The sequence below is a fragment of the Salvelinus sp. IW2-2015 genome, linkage group LG34 (assembly GCF_002910315.2).
Source record: "Salvelinus sp. IW2-2015 linkage group LG34, ASM291031v2, whole genome shotgun sequence".
In the NCBI taxonomy this organism is placed as follows: Eukaryota; Metazoa; Chordata; class Actinopteri; order Salmoniformes; family Salmonidae; genus Salvelinus; species Salvelinus sp. IW2-2015.
This window is the reverse complement of record NC_036873.1, coordinates 8,681,353-8,686,959: the sequence shown is the minus strand read 5'-3', so window position 1 is coordinate 8,686,959 and position 5,607 is coordinate 8,681,353. Positions and strand designations below refer to the sequence as shown.

Below are 5,607 nucleotides of genomic sequence, written 5' to 3'. Positions count from 1 at the left end.
AGGTGACTGTGGAAAGACGAAGATGGAGACATGGAGAAAGAGGGAGATGGTAGGAGAGGAAGCTACATTAGAAACTAGGAGACAGACAGACGGATTGATATGGAGACAAAAATAGAAGAAGAGAGGGGATAGAGATTAAGATGAAGGAGGAAATAGAGAGATTGCGAGAAGGAGGTACCAAGAAGGGAATGATAGGACAAAACAACAAAAGATGACTGTCAAAGGTTTACAACTAAGAAGTTCAAGCGTCAACAAAAAATCGATCCGTGAGAAAGACAGGAAGGAGTGCTAGAGGAAAGGAAATGAAGGCAAGAACATCAACAACAAAAAAAGATGGAGGGATGAGAGCAGGAAGAAGAGAGGAGGGAAGGAGGAGAGGGGAGATGAAGAGACAGTGTGATCTGCCTGGGTGGCGTGGCCAGTGCCCGAGGGCGGTGCCGTCTTGTTGTGGTTAATGAGGCAGCGTTGCAGGTAATTAGCTCTCGATATGGCGTTATCAGTCACCGATAACAGGACGCTTCATTATGCTCAACCCACCTCTCATCTCTGCCCAACACACTCCCCGAAAGGCAAAGCACCTCATAGACACAAACACACATCTGTAACTACAAAACAACCTTACGCACAACATCAGTTTCGGCTGTGTCTTCTTATTTGCGAAGACATTTCTCCCACCAAAAGAATCCATATTTCCACTTGAAAAGCACTCAAACATTATATGAGGCACAATAACCTCATGAAAAACCAACAAGAACTGGGCTTGGCTTGTCTTTGCACCGCAGCCTTGAGGCAAGAGTGAGGCYGCGAGCTACAATAGAGGATTTCCACTTTAGTAAACATTTCATTGCCAAGGTCCACAGTCCACCGGGAGCTGACTGGTGCGTGTAATGTGACAACATTATTGCGACCCCCATTTCTTTTTCAGGTGGAAAGGAGGGTGTTTTCTCGCTCTTCAGAYGGCAGAATGCTAAATAAGGGCTTTGGTTGGCCGGACTAAGCATATTTGAGCGTGGCGAGGTTCGAATAGCGTTGGGAAACAGTTCACCTGCAAAGAGCTGCCTTACTGCGCCAGCGCTTGGCAAGAAAGGGCGGTATAGAACGACAGTGCGGTAGAAAAGGTAGGATAGAGAGGTGGTTCCAAAATGTTTACCCTCGCTGACTGGACGGTAAGACAAATGAACATTTTGGCAGCCCACCAGTAGGCTAGTGCAATTTTCCAGAAGAAGAAAAGTCTGACCTTCTGCATACTTATCTATCTCACATTCTACTACGTTGATGAAGGTCACCTGAGCAAGGACTTATATGAACTGAAACTTGCACTGACATCATGTATACCTTTCTGCACCGTAGCACAGTTTAGTCGGTTGCGCGGGAGCCTAGATTCCCATGCCTCCAGCCTACTTTATTACACTGATGCCTAGGTAGCACCTCAAGGACCAACACTGGTCCACAGACCACCATTTGGGAAGCTCTTTTAAGACATATTGTACCCTCAAACAATATGAGGGAAACAAAGTTGTAGCAGTGGCGAAGCAAGGACAACCACGTTTCGGACAGTGTAGCAAGGAATACAACGTTGGAACAGTGACACTTAGGTGAACTCTGTAGAACGCTGCAAGAGAGATGAGTTTGGAGGAGCAATAGAGTCATCCACAATAGCCAGGTAATTGCAATGATTGTAACCTGAGTGTTAAGAAAAAGGACACGCTCAGTGCTTAAGCCCATCAAAGGTCTACATTAACACARGTGGGCTTGTGAACCGGTGACTCGAAGGAAAGGGTTCCCCCCCGAAAGATACACTGAACGTTTTCATTGTTTGCGCACAACCTATACATGACTACCCTCCAATGTCATTTCAAAACAGTGACTCGGTCACGCGTCTCAAAGTCGAATCCAGACATATTTAGCGAGATAATCACCCTTCTTATTGTATAATCCGGTGAGGCAGAGGAGGCGGGAAGGTAGAGGGGCAGGAGGGGAGTTATACTCCTAATTTATATCAATCAACACGTCCGAGCCAAACTGTAACAACTGGTCAAAAAAAAGTGTGAAACTCTCTCTATTTCTAGCTGCATATTGAAGGTAAGGAGGATAGAGGARGGGGAGGACGTCAAGGGCTGTTGACCATTGGCCAAATTGTGCTGGTATTTGTTTACTCCAATCGATCGGCTAATCAATCGATACATTTGTCCTTTCGTCAATGGGGCTTAATGTCYTGTAGCCCTCTTTGCATCTTATCRAGAGAGTTTGGGCAMTTCGAAGTSTACAGTCTGAATGGAAAACAACAGTCTATCAACAATTACTGGTGGTGACAAACAGGAACCGACGGACAGACAGGTACCAGGACAGAAGGCYCTGAAATGACAACCACACAGGATATTGCTCGTGTGGGACGCGAGATGGCGGTGAATGGTGGGAAATGCCAAGATGTAACCATTGATAGGAGGATGACAGGGCAGCCGGRYGACGAGACAATCCACCCGTCTCCCTCTCCTCCTCTGGCTCCCCCAGCTCCCCCCTTCCCAAAAAAAGGTAACGAAGGGGAGTCTGATTTCTGAGTCGTGACACAAAATCAGTGGTGGAGATCGATAGGGAGAGGAGGAGGCAGCCAGGCCTATTGTACCGTGGGTTGTTTAAGACATTGGACGAGAAGAGAGTAGCTGAGCCATCTGGACATTGATCTGCATTCGACAGCAGATGAACAGCAGGGGAGCAGGAGGAATGACCAAAAYAAACATAGGGGAAAAACACTGAAGAGAAAAAAACGACAAAAGGATGAGGCCCTCAGATAACCAGTTCTGGATCACAGCCAGTCTATGAAATCATCTGCATTACCTCTGCTTTAACTCCCCCCCTGTCCACCGTCCACCGTTTCATTATTTAAATTAGCGGGTTCAGGATCTGAAATTGCTCGTATCGGCTTGYTGATTGACAGCGATTGGCCACTGAGGGAGCAGCTCATGCTGTCTCTATTGGCTCACGTAGAAGTGTGTCTGTATGTGTGTMTGCGTGTGWTTGTTTGTTTACCCTGATATTTTGCTCATTCAAGAGAAAAGCTGTTCTTGAGGCAAACAATAGTTAGGCCTATTGTTAACTATGAATGCACCACCATGGAAATTGTAGCAATTTAGCTGTATGRGTGCGCAAGCAACTCATTGTCTTAGAATCCATTTTGTACAGTGGAGGCTGGTGAGGGGAGGACGGCTCATAATYACGTCTGGAACGGAGCGAATGGAACGGTATCAAACTACAGCACGTGTTTGATGTATTTGATACCATTGCACTGATTTCGCTCCAGTCATTACCACAAGCCTGTCCTCCCCAATTAAGGTGCCACCAACCTCCTGTGATTTTGAACAACAATTATATTATTTGGCACTAACTACCAAATACCAGCCAACTGCTCACACACTCATATTTCCAGTTGTTTTCAGTCATTCCCTGAACCAACTATGAGAGAGGAACAACTGTTAAGATAGGCTAGATGGCTGAAACACCCAGAGAGCTCGAGGAGTTAGTAGGGAGACCAAKGATGATCTATTATAAAGATAGCCGAGTGACTGCTCTAACAATGGAAATACATGTCCTCAATGATTGAAGGCAGGCGAGATCAGGTGGGAGCATTCTAGCCAATGAGAGGGCAGATACGGGTGTAAACAACAGGCACAACAAAGTCGTTTTTCCTCAAAGTTGTCGGAATGTATCCACTCAGTACATTTGTAACAGACTAAATATTTCGAAACTTCTATTCAATCAAATAAGCCTCACGTACTTGCTCGTAGACCTCCGTACGAAAATGGCTTATCTCACGCGGACAGATTTTTGGGGCGGAGTAAATCCTCTCGCTTCGCCTCTTCCTCTCTGGGGAGACAGCACGCTCGGAGCATTGCAATCAGTACACATCACATGCGTGCTGCTCGCGTGTCGCTTTCTCTCTCCTGTAATGGTGCCGAGGTGAAAAGGGGGCTCTGGTTTGCGCGGAGAGGCACATTAGGTTGTTTATTGTAATTTATAGGGCCTACCTGTTCTGCTAGTCTCATCTCATTATGATCTGTGGTCCCTAGGGAGGAGAATGCAGACTAACGGTGCCTTGTTGGCATGTGCCTCTGCACATCACATGCACTTATCAATATTCGTACAACGTATGTTCAAACGGGGGGGGCCCTAGGCGCAAATTTATGAGCATCTGAGATGGTCGGGGGTGTAAAGGTGTACTGTTTGACATGTCAGTGTCTGAGAGGCAGTCTTTCATCCCAGGCCCTGGTTCTGACAACACAGTGCGATGACAAGGCATTAATCTGTCTCTGAAATGTACAGCCATAAGTCTCTCTGTCTTCCTCTCGCGCTCTCTCTCTCTCTCTACCTCCCTCACTCTCTCTCTCTTCTGTATATCTCTCTCTCTTCTCCTTGGTCCCTTGGATACTTGTTATTCCTTCTCTCTCTCTGTCTGTCTGTCTGTCTGTCTTGTCTGTCTGTCTGTCTGTCTGTCTGCTCTTTGTCTGTTCTTGTCTGTCTGTCTGTCTGTCTGTCTGTCTGTCTGTCTCTGTCTGTCTTGCGTCTGTCTTGTCTGTCTGCTGTCTTGTCTGTCTGTCGTGTCTGTCTGTCTGTCTGTCTGTTCTTGTCCTGTCTGTCTGTCTGTCTTTCTGTCTGTCTGTCTGTCCTTGTCTTCTCTCCCTCTTTCCCTTCACCCTCTCCCTCTCCCTCTCCCTCTCCCTCTCCTCCACCTCTCCCTCTTCTCTCTCTCTGTCCTCTTCCTCTCTCTCTCTCTCTCTCTCTCTCCTCTCTCTCTCTCTCTCTCTCTCTTTCTCTCTCTCTCTCTTCTCTCTCCTCTCTCTCTCTCTCTCTCTCTCTCTCTCTCTCTATATTAAATTAGCATTTTTTTGCATGACGTAACAATGTACATATTGCCAAAGCTTACTTTGGAGATTTGCAAAAAGTAACATCATTTAATTAATAATATCAACTATATGTCAATGGGAACAACGTGTAAGTCACGAATCTATTTATAAGTTGTCTACCTATATCATCAGCATGTGACGTCAACCAACCTGATAATCTGGTTAAGAGCAATATCAGGTTAAATCTCGAATGTCTGTTAAAAGGGGTCTCTTTCTGCTAGTACGTCGATTCTCACATAAAACGGTCGAAATTTGCATGTTGTGACAGCGCGCCATAATGAGCACTCATAATCGAACTGATGGAACGCAAGACCCCACTGTGTGTCAAGTGATTCACACCTCAAAGAAATGCGGATCAATTATGGAGAAACTCTGTAACTTTTTGTGATGTGGTTTTTTTTCTAAGGTTTTGATCGAACGATTAACCACTTTGGGTCACAAAAGCAAATGATAAGTTTGCCGACGAAACGGTGTACTGTCAGTGATTGGGACCATAAGACATGAAATTAGCAGTTCATATTTTTCTTCTTTTGTTGCTTATGTTTGTGTTACCCCGGTAAAGTAAAAGTAGTTTGGAACTAATTCGGTATTACATGTTGTGTGTGGGTGTGTAATTTTTGGGGTTTTAGATACATTTTCGTCTGGAATGACGGATTGTTGGGAACTTGGGGTTTTTAATGTGGTGATGGGGATTTGTCTTATACAGTCA

The 5,607-nt window shown here is 45.6% G+C and overlaps 1 protein-coding gene across 1 annotated transcript in view; it reads left to right on the top strand.

Moving 5' to 3' along the window:
* The first annotated feature begins 1,784 nt into the window (after positions 1–1,784).
* Positions 1,785–5,607, top strand: part of LOC111958343 (calcium-binding protein 4) — a 33,161-nt gene continuing 29,338 nt past the window's right edge. Inside the window, exon 1 of the mRNA XM_070437170.1 lies at positions 1,785–2,082. The gene's annotated coding sequence lies outside the window, so the exon portion shown is untranslated. The remainder of the gene's footprint in view (positions 2,083–5,607) is intronic.